We start from the raw sequence: 19,333 nt of genomic DNA, 5'->3' as shown, positions 1-19,333 counted from the left end.
GATATAGATATAGATTATATATATACAAATATACATATAAATATAAATATAGATATAAATATTGGATTTGTCTAAGATCTATTTGGATTATGTATAAGATTTATTAAACTACTTTCATTAATTATGTTTCCATTTATAATTTTTAATTATTAATGTTGTCCTAAAATTGCCAAGTGGCTTCATTTTTTAGCTTTCCACTTAGCTTAACCACAATGCATACTACTCTCCTTTTAATATAATACTAGTATTAGTACCCGCGCGATGCGCGAAGAATATTACAGAATTTAAATTATGTTATGTGATTTAATTTGTTTGAGCACATTCTATCATATTGCTTGAATTAAATTATAACTATCTTCTTATTACCCAATGAAACATACCAATAAAAGAATCTTATGAAATTATAGAAAGATTCATATAATCACAAATAGCTTTTCAGTTCATTATTTTTCTTTATTACATAATCTACCATATTTAGTATTATTTCATTACGTTTTATTAGCTTGTCACTTTACTTAATTTTTTTTTCAATTGCTCGCCTATTAATATAACACAGATATATATTTTTCTTACTCCTAAAATATTTCTTGAAACTTTTATTCTATTGTTCATCTTCAAAAGTCTAAAGTTATTAATTTTTTTAAAACTAATTCAAATTATAAATATCAACAAATATGCAGTACTAATTATGAATTTGAATGTGTTCTTTACTATTAAGTTTTTTTGTTTAATAATTATTATTATTATACTATATGCAATAAGCAAATAAAAAATTTCCACTCTCTTTTTATGTTTAACATAAAATTCAAATTATGTGTTTTATATTTAATTTACTTTCCTATAAGATAAGTTCACATATTTTACTTAATATCTACTCTTCTGCTTGGAAGTTTTTCAGTATTTGATATTTTTGATTTTTACTCTATCTATTAAGATTAAGATACGTGCTATTGTCCATTGTTGTGATGACCCAAAAGGTCATCACTTGTTTTAAAACGAAACTCTGTATTTTGAGGCCTTGAAAACCTCATTTAAAGTCACCTCGATTTGCGTGCGTAGTCCGGGCGTGTAGCCGGAAAGCTTAAATATGAAATTCTATGAAAATGATAAGTTTTGAGTATAGAATGAGCTAATTTGACTTCGGTCAACGTTTTGGGTAAACAGACCCGGACCCGTGATTTGATGGTCCCGGAGGGACCGTAGTAAAATATGGGACTTGGGCGTATGCCTGGAATCGAATTCCGAGGTCTCGAGCCTGAGAAATGAATTTTCAAAGTAATTTGTTGTCTGAAATTGTTTAAAGAAATTTGAAATGAAATTTGATTAGAACATGATGGTATCGGGCCCGTATTTTGGTTCTGGTGCCCGGTACAGGTCTTATATATGATTTAAGACATTTCTATGGAATTTGGTGAAAAACGGATGTCATGTGACGTGATTCAGACTTAAATTGCAAAATTTATGTTTAAAGAAGTTTAGAAAAAATTTCATCGATCTCGAGATTTAATTTGATGTTCATGAGGTTATTTTGATGATTTGATTATATGAGTAAATCCATATGATGATTTTGAGCTAGTATGACATTTGGTTTGGAGCCCCGAGGGCTCGGGTGAGTTTCAGGATGTTTTTACACTTAGGAAAAAAAATTGAAGATTCAGAGAAGTTGTAGGTCTCTGAAGCCAGGCTTCGCGGTCCGCGGTGGAAGCTTCGCGACCGCGGTGGAGGCTTCGCGACCGCGGTGGGCAAGGCCAAGCCTTCGCGGCCGCGCTCGATTTCTTGCGGTCCGCGGTGGAGCTCCGCGGCCACAGTCCTTTTCATGCGGTCCGCGGTGGTGCTCCGCGGCCGCAGTCCTTTTTATGCGGTCCACGGAGAGGGCCTGGGAGGAGTATATTTAAACGGACTTTCCAGTTATTTTTCACTTTTCAAAACCCTAAAACATAAGAGGCGATTTTTCAAACAACCTTTCTTCTCCAAATCAATTGTAAGTCGTTTTTAACTAATTTTCTTCATTCATTAACATTTTTAACATGATTTCAACTTCAAATCAATGATTTTCATGGGGGAAATTGGGTGTTTCGGGTAGAACCTAGGTTTTTTCAAAAATTGGGGATTTGGACCTCGATTTGAGGTCCGATTTCAAAACAAATTACACATTTGGGCTCGTGGGGGAATGAGTAATCGGGTTTTAGTTCGAACCTCGGGTTTTGACCATGTGTGCCCGGGGGCGATTTTGACTTTTTGGGTAAAACTTTGGAAAACTCATTTTCATGCATTCAAATTGATTCATTTAGCGTTTATTGATGTAATTAAGTAACTTGTGTCTAGATACGAGCGAATTGGTGGAGGAATCAAGGGGTAAAGCTATAATTGAAGCTTGAGTTGTGTTCGTGGCATCGAGATAAGTGTTTGGTCTAACCTTAGCTTGAGGGATTAGGAGTTGTGTCCTATTTTCTATTTGCTTCTTGTCGAGTACGACGTATAGGCATGATGACGAGTATCTATACGTTGGTGTCAAACATGATCGTGAGTCTTATCTTGTGATTTTCATGATCTCGTTGTATTATTCATGCCTTGGTGAAGATTTCTATTTATTGTGTAAAGTTGTGGAAAGAATTGTGACCTATGAACATTGAGGAGCGTTGGCTCCGGTTGTATAACGAATTGTGAAAGTATAAGTGATAAACGAAACATTAGAGCATTGCCTCGAGTTGTGCAGTGAATTGTGAAGTAAAAGTGAGAAAGAGAAGAGATCATTATGTTGCCCCCTTGCCGGGCTATTGTTGAGTTGAGGTTCCCTTGCATTGTGTTCTGAATTGATATTACAGACGCTTAAGTTGATGATTCTTCGTGTTAGATGTTGAAACTAGTTGAGTTATAGTGGAGATAGTTAGATGTTGGAACAGGTTTGGTTATGGCTGTTTCTCCCTTGCCGGGACGGTTAGTTATGATTATTGTTGATTGTATATAATGGATTGGGTTGCACGCCGCAATAGTTATATATGTGAATCGGGTTGCACGCCGCAATAGATATTATATTGGATCGGGTTGCACGCCGCAACAGTTATATACGTGTATCGGGTTGCACGACGCAACAGATATTATAGTGGATCGGGTTGCACGCCGCAACAGTTATATACGTGGATCGGGTTGCACGCCGCAACAATTACATATGTGGATCGAGTTGCACGCCGCAACAAGGTTAAATGATAAGGGATCGGGTTGCGCGCCACAACAGTATTGTTATCGTATTGATTGTAGACATTGAGTGTTCTTTCATACTTTATTAAGTTTCTGATATAATTGGTATGTTTCCCCGAAGCATGTTTCTCCCTCCCTTTTAAACTGTTATTACTTGTTTATGTTTCCGCTGTATATTATATAACTGCACAAGTTTATCTGGAGTCTGGTCCTAGCCTTGTCACTACCTCGCCGGGGTTAGGCCAGGCACTTACCAGCACATGGGGTCGGTTGTGCTGATACTACACTCTGCACTCTGTACAGATACCGGAGTAGCCTTTGGTCAGCAGCAGTAGCTCGGGAGCCAGCCTTCAGTCCACCGAGACACGAGGTAGCCTTGCAGGCGTCCGCAGGCCCAACGTCTCCTCTATCTTATTTCATATTCTGTTATCTCATGTATTCGAGACAAACAATGCTATATTTCTTTCAAACGATTGTATTTAGTACTCTTAGTAGTCCGTGGATGTTGTGACACCAGGTTCTGGTTAGAGGCACGTGATAGTCTTTGAGACATTTTCATTTTCTATTTATTTAAGACTTCCGCTAAATTTCATATTCCGCTATTATTTAACGATTTATTTCCTTGTTATTATAATTTGTAAGAAGTTTTAAATAAAGAAGTTAATGATTTCTAAGTTAATGGCTTGCCTAGCTTCTACGAATAGGCACCATCACGACTCTCAAGGGTGGAAAATCCGGGTCGTAATAATTGTATATATGACTTTTCTCACCATAATTCAAAAAAATCTTTTTCACCTCAAATTCAAATAGGTCTTATCATTCTATATTTTTATATTTAATTTTTTAAAACTTTTGTCCTTTTGTTACTGGTTTATTATTATGACATTATTCTTATTTACAATTGTTATATTGCGACGTAATTTTTTAGGAGCTTGAATCTTGACTTAATGTTATTGATTATTATTTTTTTAGTAACTTCGAAAATTTAATTTATCACAGTTCTTGAATAGTTTATCAACAATATTTAATATAGGATATATTTAAAATTTACTATTTTGATTGAAATTTTTTCAGTATTTGATATTTTTGATTTTTGACTTTGTCTGTTAAGATTTGATATTTTTTATTTTTTGACTTTGTCTGTTAAGATTCCAATATATATATTTATCATAATTCAAAAAAGGTTTTGTCATCTCAAATTCAAATAAGTCTTGTCCTTCTTCTTACATTATTTTTACTTAGAATTGTTACATTGCGATATAATTTTTATTAGCTTGCACAGTAAATTCTTGTTATGTATTATTATTTTTTAATATTAAATAGATAAAATAGATTTTTATTACTACAAAAATTTAAGTGTTCATAGGTTTTTATATAATTTAAATTTATCAATAATATTTTGTGTATTATTTTGTTACTTTATTTCATTTTAAATCAAGTCAAAGTATAATATCCTCATACTATTTTTGTCCACCTTTTGTACATTTTATGTGATATCTTAATTAATTTTTTCCATTTAGAATTCTTCTATAGTCATAATATTACATTTTATACTAAATTGTGATTTCAAATTGTTCCAAAGTATAAACCGAAGTTCTGTTTATTTGTTATAAATCTATCATTTTTTTAATATTTGAAATATTTGATATTTTCTTATTGTACGCCATATCAATTAAATTATTCTTTTCTTTTATCATTAATATATGTCACGACCCGAAATTTCTATCATCGGGAGTTGTGATGGCGCCTACTCGTAGAAGCTAGGCAAGCCATGAGCTTAGAAACCATTAACTCATTCATTTCTATACATGTTTAGCCAGTTAATTTATCCATGATCAAGCATTTAAATAATAGCGAAAAATAAAATTTAGCGGAAGTCTTAAATAAATATGAAACCCAAATATCTAGAAACCAATACATATTTCTACCCAGAACCTGGTGTCACAACATCCACGGACTACTAAGATTACTACATACATCAGTTTGAAAGAGAGATAATACTGCCTGTCTCGAATACATGAGATAACAGATCATAAAATAGGATAGAGGAGACGCCGAGCCTGCGGACGTCTGCAAGGCTACCTCGGTGTCTTGGTGGACTGAAGGCTGGCTCCCAAACTACTGTTGTTGACCAAACGCTGCTCCAGTATCTGCACAGAGGGCAGAGTGTAGTATCAGCACAACCGACCCCATGTGCTGGTAAGTGCCTGGCCTAACCCGGCGAGGTAGTGACGAGACTAGGACCATACTCCAGATAAACCTGTGCAGTTATATAATATACAACGGAAATATAAACAGGTAATAACAGTTTAAAAGGGAGGGGAAAACATGCTTTGGGGAAACATACCAATTCTATCAGAAACTTAATAAAGTATGAAAGAACACTCGATGTCTACAATGAATACGATAATAATACTGTTGCGGCGTGCAACCCGATCCCTTATCATTTAACCTTGTTGCGGCGTGCAACCCGATCCACATATATAACTGTTGCGGCGTGCAACCCGATCCAATATAATATATGTTGCGGCGTGCAACCCGATCCACGTATATAACTGTTGCGGCGTGCAACCCAATCCGATATAATATCTGTTGCAGCGTGCAACCCGATCCACATATATAACTGCTGCGACGTGCAACCTGATCCAATATAATATCTGTTGCGGCATGCAACCCGATCCACATATATAACTGTTGCGGCATGCAACCCGATCCAATATAATATCTGTTGCGGCGTGCAATCCGATCCACATATATAACTATTGCGGCGTGCAACCCGATCCAATATAATATCTGTTGCGGCATGCAACCCGATCCACATATATAACTGTTGCGGCATGCAACCCGATCCAATATAATATCTGTTGCGGCGTGCAACCCGATCCACATATATAACTGTTGCGGCGTGCAACCCGATCCAATATAATATCTGTTGTAGCGTGCAACCCGATCCAATTATATACAATCAACAATAATCAGAACTAACCGTCCCGGCAAGGGAGAAATAGCCATAACCAAACCTGTTCCAACATCTAACTATCTCCACTATAACTCAACTAGTTTCAACATCTAACACGAAAAATCATCAACTTAAGCGTTCGTAATATCAATTCAGAACACAATGCAAGGGAACCTCAACTCAACAATAGCCCGAAAAGGGGGCAACATAATGATCTCTTCTCTTTCTCACTTTTACTTCACAATTCACTGCACAACTCGAGCCAATGCTCTAAGGTTTCGATTATCACTTATACTTTCACAATTTGTTATACAACCGGAGCCAACACTGCTCAATGTTCATAGGTCAAAATTCTCTCCACAACTTTACAAAATAAATAGAAATCTTCACCAAGGCACGAATAATACAATAAGATCATGAAAATCACAAGAGAAGACTCACGATCATGTTTGACACCAACGTATAGATACTCGTCACCATGCCTATACGTCGTACTCGACAAGAAGCAAATAGCAAATAGGACACAACTCCTAATCCTTCAAGCTAAGGTTAGACCAAACACTTACCTCGATGCCACGAACACAACTCAAGCTTCAATTATAGCTTTACCCCTCGATTCCTCCACCAATTCGCTTGTATCTAGTCACAAGTTACTTAATTACATCAATAAACGCTAAATGAATCAATTTGAATGCATGAAAATGAGTTTTCCAAAGTTTTACCAAAAATGTCAAAATCGCCCTCGGGCCCACGTGGTCAAAACTCGAGGTTCGAACCAAAACTCGATTACCCATTCCCCCACAAGCCAATATATGTAATTTGTTTTGAAATCGGACCTCAAATCGAGATCTAAATCCCCAATTTTTGAAAAACCTAGGTTCTACCCAAAACACCAAATTTCCCCTATGAAAATCATTAATTTGAAGTTGAAATCATGTTAAAAGATGTTAATGATTGAAGAAAATTAGTTAAAAATGACTTACAATTGATTTGGAGAAGAAAGGTTGTTTGAAAAATCGCCTCTTATGTTTTAGGGTTTTGAAAAGTGAAAAATAACTGGAAAGTCCGTTTAAATATACTCCTCTCAGGCCCTCTCCGCGGACCGCATAAAAAGGATTGCGGCTGCGGAGCACCACCGCGGACCGCATAAAAAGGACTGCGGTCACGGTGCTCCACCGCGGACCGCAAGAAATCGAGCGCGGCCGCGAAGGCTTGGCCTTGCTCACCGCGGACCGCACAATTCCCACCACGGTCGCGGAGCCCCCACCGCGGCCGCAAAGCTTCCACCGCGGATCGCGAAGCCTGGCTTCAGAGACCTGGAACTTCTCTGAATCTGCAATTTTTTTTCCTAAGTGTAAAAATATCCCAAAACTTACCCGAGCCCTCGGGGCTCCAAACCAAATGTCATACTAACTCAAGAACATCATATGGACTTACTCGTGTAATCAAATCATCAAAATAACCTCATGAACATCAAATTAAATCTCGAGATCGATGAAATTTTCTCTAAACTTCTTTAAACATAAATTTTGCAATTTAAGTCCGAATCACGTCACATGACATCCGTTTTTCACCAAATTCCACAGAAATGTCTTAAATGATATGTAAGACTTGTACCGGGCGCCGAAACCAAAATACGGTCCCAATACCATCATGTTCTAATCAAATTTCATTTCAAATTTCTTTAAACAGTATCAGAAAATAATTTTCTTTGAAAATTCATTTCTCGGGCTCGGGACTTCGGAATTCGATTCCGGGCATACGCCCAAGTCCCATATTTTCCTACAGACCCTCCGGGACCTTCAAATCATAGGTCCGGGTCCGTTTACCCAAAACATTGACCGAAGTCAAATTAGCTCATTTTATAATCAAAACTTATCATTTTTCACAGATTATCGTATTTAAGCTTTCCGGCTATGCGCCCGGATTGCGCACACAAATCGAGGTAACTCTAAATGAGGTTTTCAAGGTCTCGAAATACGGAAGTTTTGTTTTAAAACAAGTGATGACCTTTTGGGTCATCACAATATAAAATATTGAACTTTAAACATAAATATTATCATACTAAATAATCTCTTAAAATTGTAAGTTTTTGCTTTGAATTTTTTTATTGCCTAATATTTTTGGTTTTTGGCTTTATCTATTAAAATTTGAATTACGTGCTATTATAAAAATGTATAATTGTTCTCGTCATAACTCAGAAATACTTTCTGATTTCAAATTCAAATAAATCTTACTATTTAAATTTTTTTTGTAACACGGTAAATAAAATTGTGGAAAGATATTATAAGGAACATTTTTTTATACAATGTATGTTTGAAAATTCAAATTACACAAAAAATTTATATATCACCTACCTCGTTTTAATATGAATTTATATCTTTAGTTCATTTTCTTTATATCTTGGGTCAAATACTTTTAAGCGACGTGATAGTCAATATTTCAAAATAAAATATTTGAACAAACCATAATTCCAACTTAACTTAATAAATGCAATAGCCGAATTTTAACGAAGAAAAATTGATAATGAATGCCAAAAATCAAGCATATTAATTCAAAATAAAAAGGTACAATTACATAGTTATCGCAAATGTATATATGATAGATATAGATTTAGATATAGATTAGATTTGTCTTAAATATATGTAGATTTTGTCTTAAAAGTGTCAAGTGTCATTTTCTCAATACACCACTTGACTTACTTTCATGCTTCACTATCCTCCTTTTAATATAATATCGATATAGATTATTATTATTATTATTATATAGATTATTATTATTATTATTACTTACATAAATTTAAAATATATAGCTTATTGCATATGTAGTTATTTCAAGCTTAAATATCCGTTCTCTTTATTTTCAATCGAAATGTTGAGTTTTAATTTTATTTTTAAATTTATGATCTATTTTTTGACTGTAATTAATTTTATAAATATATTTATCTTAAATCCTAGATTTTGGAGGCAAAATTTAAAAGAGTTATTGCATTATCCATTACTTAATATTGTCACACTATTTATGTGATTTTTTTTAGCTTGCTACTTACTTCATACCTTTGTTCGCTATTTCCGTTATAACATATTATATATAGATGAATATGAGCTTTCTTTCTATTAAAATAAAATTTCCATTTACTTTTAATATTCATTTTATAGTGTTTAAACTTATAAATATTATTTTGAGTATTAAGTATTTACTTGCTTTATTTTATTATTTAATGTAGCATTAATGAGAAAATTATATGGGTCGATAACTTTTTTTTGATAACTCAAACTAAATCATTGTTTCCTTACATAATAACCAAGAACGTACAAAATCTTATAACCAAATTAAAATGATATGTAGTCAAAGACAATCTAGTAACTATGTAAATTAAATTTGATCAAATCTTGTCTTAATCTTTATTAGATTTGTCTAAAATATTTTTAGATTATGTCTTAAAAATGCCAAGTGGCATTTTCTCAACATACCACTTGGCTTAACCTCATGCTTCACTACCCTCCTTTTAATAAAATAGATTTGTCTAAAATATTTTTAGATTATGTCTTAAAAGTGCCAAGTGACATTTTCTCAACATACCACTTGGCTTAACCTCATGCTTCACTATCCTCCTTTTAATATAATATAGATTACTTGATTTATTTTATTATTTAATGCAGCAATAATGAGAAAATTATATGGGTCGATAACTTTTTTTTGATAACTCAAATTAAATCATTGTTTCCTTACATAATAACCCAGAACGTACAAAATCTTATAACCAAATTAAAATGATATGTAGTCAAAGACAATCTAATAACTATGTAAATTAAATTTGATCAAATCTTGTCTTAATCTTTATCAGATTTGTCTAAAATATTTTTAGATTATGTCTTAAAAGTGCCAAATGACATTTTCTCAACATACTACCTGACTTAACCCCATGCTTTACTATCCTCCTTTTAATATAATATAGATTACTTGCTTTATTTTATTATTTAATGTAGCATTAATGAGAAAATTATATGGGTCGATAACTTTTTTTTGATAACTCAAACTAAATCATTGTTTCCTTACATAATAACCCAGAACGTACAAAATCTTATAACCAAATTAAAATGATATGTAGTCAAAGACAATCTAATAACTATGTAAATTAAATTTGATCAAATCTTGTCTTAATCTTTATTAGATTTGTCTAAAATATTTTTAGATTATTTCTTAAAAGTGCCAAGTGGTATTTTCTCAACATATCACTTGGCTTAACCTCATGCTTCACTATCCTTCTTTTAATATAATGTAGATAGATTAAATGTTGTATTAATCTTATTCCGTATTAGTAATACTGAAAAATACTAATGTACATTCTGTTAATGTGTATTTGTGAAAATAAAAGTATATTTCAAGTAAAATATTAGTAAATGTTTATTAAAATTATGTTACTGTTTTTCTAATATGAAATTCATATTAAAATATGCATTTTTGAAATTAAAAAAAATATGCATATTTTCTTAAACAAAATTTCGGTAATAAAAAAAAGAGCTCAAATATGTCTTGTTAAAGTGCAAGTCAAGGGATACAACAGGAAACATATTTCGCCCAAGTGCATAATTAAGATAGACTTACAGAAAGCTTATGATTCTGTAAAATGGGTATACCCGGAGCAGGTCATGATAGAATTAAGCTTCCCGGGAAGTTCATATCATGGGTAATGGAATGTCCGAGAACAATGAACTATTATGTTATGTTCAATGCTGCTAGAGGGTTGAGGCAAAGTGACCCATATCACCCTTTTTATTTACTATCCCCATGTAATACTTCAGTAGGTTGCTTAAAGGGCTATCTGATGTAAAAGAGTTTCACCACCATCCTAGATGTGCAAAGCCGGGCATCACTCACCTATGTTTTGCAGACGATCTACTGTTATTTGCTAGAGGAGATCTCTCATATGTGACTGTTTTGAACAGATGCTTCACTCAGTTCTCTAAAGCTTCTGGACTACAAGCAAACTTAAGAAAGAGTTTAGTATTTTTGGGGGCGTCACACAAGTTGAAAGAGGGAAGATTTTGCATAGTTAGGAATTTACATGTGGGGATTTGCCATTCAAATATCTTAGCATTCCAGTGTCTACAAAGAAGGTATCTCTTGTACAGTGGCAACCCCTCATTACTAAAATCACAGCTAGGATCTATTCCTGGACAACGAAAAATTTATCATATGTAGGAAGAATTTAGCTTATTCAATCTATCATCTTTGGGAGCCAGTCTTATTGGTCGTAATTATTTACCCTACCATCTAAAGTTCTTAAAATTATTGAAGCACACTGTAGAGCCATATGTGGTCTGGAAGCAGCTCAATCACAAAAAAAAAATATTAATTGCTTGGGACAAAGTGTGTACACCTAGAAGTTGTGGTGGACTGAACATCACTAATCTTCATTGCTGGAACAAGGTTGCCATTGCTAAAACATGCTGGGATCTAGCAAATAAATAAGACAAACTTTGGATACGGTGGGTGCACTCTTACTACATAAAAGGCCAACCATTTGGAGGAAATCATGTGCCACAACAGGCTTGTTGGATGATAAGGAAAATATATGAAGCTAGAACAACTCTGGAGTTGAACCAATACAATAACAAACCTGGGCAAAACTTAATTAGGCACTTATATCTTCAGATCCTAGAAGATAGACCTAGAGTTCCATGGAAGCGCTTTATGTACCACAACCCTGTCTATGCATGCAAATGCATGGCAATCGACTGGCCAAATAGGGTATGGAAGCGGAGGCAAAGTGCATCATGTGTCAGAAATCTAATGAAACTAGGGAACAAATATTTGTGAAATGTGAATTTGGTACAGGACTCTGGGACAAATTATCAAAGTGGATGCAGGTACAAGGATTTAATGCCACAAACTAGGAGCAACATCAGCAGTTGGTGATCAACAGAGCTAAAGGGAAATCACAGAACACTCAAATATTCAAATGATATATACAGAATGGGTGTATAATATCTGGATTGAAAGGAATTTAAGGATATTTGAAAAGAGAAGTAGGAACTGGGACTCAATAGCAAAAGAAATTGCCTATGCCTGCTGTGTACGATCCCCTCCTAGAATCAAAGCCATAGTACATAGTTATATATTTTAGATAAGTTGTTATGTAGTAGTTTTGAGATGAGTTGATAGCTAGCAGAGATTATATCTAGCTATGGTTTTGTAAATTCAATTGGTGATTAATAAAAATTTTAGTTACCAAAAAATAAAGTGCAAGTCAAATATTGGGGAATGGCACAGAGGGAGAGAGAGGCTATAGTTCAACTACTAGGTTACTCACTAGGTGAACTTCCTTTTAAGTACCTAGGGTGCCATTAGACACTAAGACACTAACCATGATACAGTGGCAATCACTCATAGCAAAAATAATGGCAAACATTTCTTCATGGATGGCAAAGAAGCTATCAAATGCCGGAAGAGTCCAAGGGATTCAAACAGTGTTATTTGTGATCTATTGAGTATTGAAATTTTGATGACTAAAAAGTATGACTAAATGTTCAAAAAACCAAGTACTCAACGTAGCTACTTAATTGTTTTGAAGAACCAGCTCCTCAAGAGAAAGGACAGCTACTCATCTTGATACTTGTACGTTTGTATAAGATAGTAACTTTATCTCAAAGTTACCTAGGTTCGAGTTTGGTGGAAGAAGGCTGCTATATGTGATAAGGGTCGTTGCTCAAGAAGATACGGATAATTCAGGTAGAGATAAAAGTCCCAAAGCTTGTGGAATCCTTGGAAGAGTAGGAGTCCTATCATAAAGGAAGATGACTATGAATATGGCTCCTAGAAGATCTCAAGATGAAGCGTTTTAAATATGATCGACTTTGGACTTCTGAACCATCCTTTCATACATCAACTAAAGTGTCATAAGTCATTTACTTGAGTCTATTACTTGCATTGTATTATTCATGAGTCAATCTAGTGAATGTGTTTTAGGTAATTGAGTTGTAATCAAGTGTCATAAACAATTAGTGAGTTGGAGTGAGTATTTTACATTACAAGTTAGAGTAACTTGTGAATCAAATAGGAGTAGTAGGACTGGAGAGTATTTAATTACAATCTTGTAATAGACACATTTTGGCTCATTGTTCTAGTGAAATTGGAGTTGAAAATCCTACGTGGTAGGTTGTGGTTACCTTTTGAATCGGGTTATTTTCCACGTAAAAATCGATGTGTTCATTTTATTGCTTATTTACTTTACGCTTATGGAACACAGTAAAGAACCAAGTTCTTTAATAATCCATACGGGCATTCAAACTAACACAATCATATTGCGCTCAAATCTTCACTCTACCAGCTAAGGTGATACAAATGGTTGAAGCCCACTGCAGAAGCTACCTGTGGTCTAGGGGTAATACAATCGCAAAGAAGGCTCTTATTGCTTGGAAGAAGATCTGCCTACCTAAATCTACAAGGGGGCTCAATTTGCACAATCTCTAGGTATGGAACAATGCTGCAATTGCAAAGACACACTGGGATTTGACTCATAAGAGAGATAAAACTTTGGATAAAATAGATCCATGCCTACTACATCAAGTATCAGAATGTGGAAACTATGACTATTCGACAAACCTCCAATTGGATGGTTAGAAGAATTCTGTGGGCAAGAGATATCATTAGGCAACTGAATAGGCCTCTTGTTGAATATAAGTGTCATTAGGAAAATATACTTACAACTGATACCAGAATACCAAAAGGTAAGGTGGAGAAAGCTAATGTTCCAGAACTCTGCAAGACCAAAAACCTTATTCACAATATGGTTGCATAGATTGCTGAACTGGGGCCTCAATGCACAAGCTGCATGTGTTCTATGTCAATCTTATAATGAAACAAGAAGCCATCTATTTGCTGAAAGCAGATATGCTCAGGCACTTTAGAACAAAGTCAGCAAGTGAGCGCAACAACAACTCTATGCTGGCAGTAATTGGGAATTATAATTTCAAGAGATTGTTAAAAGTATACAAGGGAAGACAACAAAGGAAAATCTCATTAAGATGATATATGCTGGGTTATATATGCCATATGGAAGGAGAGGAACTCAAGAGTCTTTGAAAGGGTGTCCAGAGATTGTGAAGGAGTGGCAAAAGAGATAGCACGTGATTATTGCTATAGGGCTGTTGGGCCTATGAAATGCTTAGTGCAAAAATTAGTTTTCCAAGTTTGCTTCCTTAAACTAGACATAGCACTGTTGTACAGGAAAACTGGAAGTTTTGATACTATTATGTTTCTACTTTGAGACTAGCTGGCTGAGCTACTGATTTGTAATTGTTTTGGTGATTAATAAAAAGCCTACTTAATTACCCAAAAAATTCAAATGTTGTCAATTATCTTAGATATTATTCACATAGATAATTTTATTAAACTAATATATGCATGAAAATTATCTTTTAAATAATATTTTAACTTTTAATCAGGATCAAATTATTATTTTAATTTGTGGCTTCCTGTGTTAAATTACTTAATCATATTATGTGTTAAAGTAGCCCATAGAAACATTATTATTCAAGTTGTGCGGGTTGGATGTTTTGAATTATAAGTTACTACTATTTAAGACCTATTAATTAGTCTAAATTTACTTATCCGTCTTACTTGAGAAAACTTTTGAGTGGACTATAAGCTAATCCACTTGTTTACTTCAACCAGTTTTAACCTTTATTCACTTATTTGAATCCTACGCTTGATGCAAACAGTGGTCAGGAACAAAGAAACCCACTTGAACTCAGTGTGTGCGTGTTCGACGGAGCTTCTGTGTGGGTCGGCAGACACGGGTTTTTGTAAAAAAATTCAATTTTTTGGTTCTCCACTTTCCTATACAGTTGGCGGTTGACCAGTTGACTTCTTCTCTATTTTTGTTAAATTTCCAAAGTGATTTCCGTTGACTTCGGAAGTCTACCAGCACCTCCATTGAACATTTCCAGAATATAGCACGTCAACTTTGAACATTCTTATAATTTTCGCGTTAAAGTAACTTTACAACTATTTACACTACTAATATAAAATTTACTCGGATTTGAATCTAAGATTGTAAAATTTAGCGTTTTCTCCCTTATGGGCTCTACGCTATGTAAATATAAATTACGATGGACAGTAAATTCTAAATGGTAGATGATTCTACAAAAAATTTAATTAATTTACTCTTTTGAATGGAATTTCATATAAACCAATTATATTGATAATAATACTCTTTCGGTATTCTTAAATGTTTTACTTGTCGCTTTTTGAGAAACTTTTTTGTCCATCAAACTATATATGTCTCTTATTCATGCATCAATAAAGCAAAGGAATCACGAGTTTTACATACAAATCATAAGTTTATTACCTTCTTTGCTCTTAACGCTCTTCTGCTTTTATCTCTTTCCAACTTTCTTTGCTCTTAACCAATAAACTCTTTATTGTCATGGCTTCTTTTAGTGAATCCTCTAAAAACTCTAGTCTTCTTTTTCAGCGGAGGTCCGAAGAGAAGTAAAGATAAAGAGATTGATGTCGATGTTGATCCTCCTACAGTAAGCACCATTATATCCAAACACTTGAGCATTGTTAATGACTTTCAAGAGAAGTTCCCTTTTGCAAATACTTGAACTTAGGTTGTTAGTAGGTATCCTTCTTCTATTTGCCATTTTAGTAATCCTACTGTGAAGGAGGATTGTAATTGCCATGACCTAAACATCATTGCCCCTGACCTGGTGGAGCGGGTGAGCTTCACCAAGAAGGATTTTACGTATGCCTATGCGTACCCCTTCACTTTAGGCCCATTTTCTTTGAGCGGGAGACTTGACCCCATGATCTTGGAGTTATGCCACCGGTAGCAGGTCTGCTTGGCATAAGTAGGCCCTTCAGTGTGGTGAACAGTGGCTTGTCTGCGCCGGTTGTGCACGGAGACGGGGAAAACCGTAACCCTGGCATATATGATAAACCTCTACTCCCCCAAAAATCTTCGACGGGGGAGTAATAAACTTCAGCTAGTGTAGCCACCATGCTTTGCTTACCAGCATGGATGATGACGATGATCGTGGATGGATGAAGCAGTTTGTCATCATTGCAACTAGGGATATCATCCCAGCCACAACTCCATATTTTTTCGAATCATGGAGTCGTTCACGTAAGTTTGTAATCTATCTCTTTCTCCGTAAAAGGTTGTTCCCTATCATTGCTAACCCTTTTGTTTCCGTTATTTCAGCTACTCGGTGGATACCACCAAGGGTTGAAGGCCTGGGCGAATGAGTTCAGAAGATTCTGGATATTACTACGCCAGAGACCCATCGGTGGAAGGAGTTGGCCCCCAAATACGGGTGGAAGGCCAAGAACCATGGTAAACTGATTCTTTCTAATTTCCGCCTCTCTATGTACATAAGAAAATGTGAAAACCATATCTTTTTATTTGATTCAGGACTCTCGCAAGGTTCTATTACGTGCCTCAAAGTTGAGGTTTTGGCCGATCCTGCGGAGGCTGCAAGGTTGTTGTAGGAGGCTCTCACTCGGAGCGGTGCCCTCGGATCTGCCTCTGGTGCAGGTGCTTCCTATCGGAGTCCACATCTAGAGAACAAGCAACTAAACATGCGGCGTTCTTCCTCGGCTGGGGATAAAAATAAGAAAATAAAGAAGGCCACGCCGGAGCCGGACGCAACTATTGTGGTCATTGAAGATGACGGGGAAGCTAGTGATGGAGAGGCTTCCATTCAAAAGAGACAACGATCTTCATCAACTCAACATAAATGCTCAATCTAGAGAGCTTAGAACCCCAACCGAGGGCAAAGTTCGAGCGCTTTGGGGAGAAATGGAGTTAGTAGAGAATGTCAATTCTCGCTTTTCGGTCCCAGTTGCCACTTCCTATCCTGTAAGGTCGGAAACCGGTCCTCTTCTGCCTTTTATTGATGAGCAACCAATAATCAGCACTGCCTTTGTCATAGCTGCTTCTCAACCTACAACACCATCACCTTTACCCCCTCCAAATCGGTTGCGCCTTCATCACCAACAACTGCTACATCTTCTCCATCGGTCCCAAATGTCCAACAGGAGGCTGCTTCTCCTCCCCAATCTCCTGATCATGGGAATTTGGGGCACAATTATTCACCCCCTTCTCCAAATTCACGAGGAAGGAGGAGTGTGACTCTCTTAATTTCAAAGGGGTGCCATTTACTGTCCTGGCCGGTGGAGTTTGCCAACTATCTGAGCTGCTTGCTTCAGGAAAAGATAAGAAGAAAATACACTCCCTTTCAAAGGAGTGTATGTTGAATAATGCCATGCACAATGCGGCAGCGGTACTGTGCTTGTTCTTTTACTGCTTGTTTTTATTCATCTGTTATAACAAGGTTTTTGACTTTGATATACGTTTTGCAGGCCAACTTTGTTGCTTTCGAGGGCCTTCAGAGATTATTCCTCGATAAAGAGGGACTTATGTCCGAACGGGATCAGCTGTGGTCGAGAGGGACAAAATTGTTGCTCACCTCCCGGTGCTGGAAGCAAAAGTTGTTGAGGCGAGTGAGCCAGAGGCTCGGTTGTAGCTAAGTGAGTAGGAAGTGATGGCCCTTAGCTAAGACCCTCTTAGCTAAATGTAGAGTTTCAAGAAGCTAAGGCTAAATAGGCTGAGGTCTAAGGTGATGTGCTCGCTGCTGCCGAGTGCGAGTCTGCCTCCAATGAACGAGTGAATTATTTGGAGGCAGCCTTGAACTCCAAAGATGAAGAAGTTGCTACTGTCGAGGAAAAGCGGGCCCGCATGGAAGAGAGGTATAAAAAGATCATGGAGCAAAATCGGGTTCACATATCTACAATTTGTGATCTTGATCTTAGCCTTGGCACTACAAGATCCGAGTGGGATGGCCTTTTGGACGAAGTTTATAGACGTAAGGCAAAGTTCCAACACCAAGGGGAATCCCTCGTCTTTGAAAAGACATACTCTATGTATCATATGAGGAGGGAAATCTTAGAGGAGGCTAAAGCGAGCGTCATTGATATTAATGATGAAACCACCAAGGCCCGAACGCTGGATTTAACTACTCGGGAACGTCTCCCAGCTAAGCTTGACGCAGCTGACTCTTCGAGTACCGGTTCTGAGTATTCGAGAATCGAGGATGAACTTGAAGAGAAGGATGATGAAGGCTAAGATCCTACATGAAGACATATGATTTTTGACCCTCCCCAAGATTTTACACATTTTAGCGTAAAATATTTAGTTTAGGTTTAATATCGTTATTTTAAATAGTTTTGACTCTTTTACTTTATTTTATCACAAAAAATAAAAAAATTACAAAAAATAAAATAAATATTCTCATCTTTAGGTTAAAGTCAATTAGTATATTTATATTTATAGTATTATAAAATACAAAATAAAAAATTAGTTTCACTCGTAGTATTTAGTTTTATATTAGTTTATTTTAATTTAGAGTGATTTTTATATTTTTATAGATACATTATATTATTTGATCTTTTTAACCTAAATTCAAACCCAAAAGACATGGTCCAACCCAATTACCCCTAGCCTATTCTTCCCAACCCATTAGCCCATTTAAGTGCAAGATTTAATCCTAGTCATCTATTTCCTTCTAATCCAATGACCATCATTCCTTTCCACCTCCATATAAAATACTCAATTATAGAAACCATATCCTAAGCCTTTCAATTCCTACACCTCACAAAGAACGGCGACCTAATGCAAAGCTGGTTTTCTGTTCAATCTTTCCATTTCTCCAAATGTACATTAGGACATAGCTACACAATTTCTGTCACAGTCCACTGAAAAGCTGCCATTCCTTTTCAAGTTTCACTAAGCAAAAAATAATTATTCTATGAAATCATGTGAAACGGCGAAAAGTTTTGGGGTAGTATTACATTTCTTGCGCTCTTCTTCTCTTTTTCCAGTTGTACCATATTTTTTGTATTAGAAAAATGAATAACCAAGTTTAGATTACCAAACTATTTAGCCTTTGAGTCAGATTTGAGTTTTGAAGAGTCTTCTTTACGTTTATTACAAGTTGAAAAGCAATTGGAAAACTAAAAAGTTCAGATCTTTGGTTCAATTTTTATGATTCTTGAAAATTCCCATTTGGTACTTCAAATACGTTTTTCAAGAGCGGGTCACTGTTGATCTCTTCAAAAGGATTAGGTTGGAAGTCATGGAAAAAGGTTGGTTCATCCGTTTACTCT

General features: G+C 35.6%; 1 long non-coding RNA gene across 1 annotated transcript; it reads left to right on the top strand.

The window, feature by feature from the left end:
- The first annotated feature begins 15,403 nt into the window (after nucleotides 1-15,403).
- LOC142181877 (uncharacterized) lies at nucleotides 15,404-19,102 on the top strand. The gene is made up of 4 exons (XR_012710786.1): nucleotides 15,404-16,292; nucleotides 16,371-16,502; nucleotides 16,581-17,451; nucleotides 17,531-19,102. It is a non-coding gene; the product is annotated as an uncharacterized LOC142181877 (long non-coding RNA).
- The last annotated feature ends 231 nt before the right edge of the window (nucleotides 19,103-19,333 follow it).

This window comes from Nicotiana tabacum, chromosome 1, assembly GCF_000715075.1.
Source record: "Nicotiana tabacum cultivar K326 chromosome 1, ASM71507v2, whole genome shotgun sequence".
In the NCBI taxonomy this organism is placed as follows: Eukaryota; Viridiplantae; Streptophyta; class Magnoliopsida; order Solanales; family Solanaceae; genus Nicotiana; species Nicotiana tabacum.
This window is presented reverse-complemented; position numbering and strand designations above follow the sequence as displayed.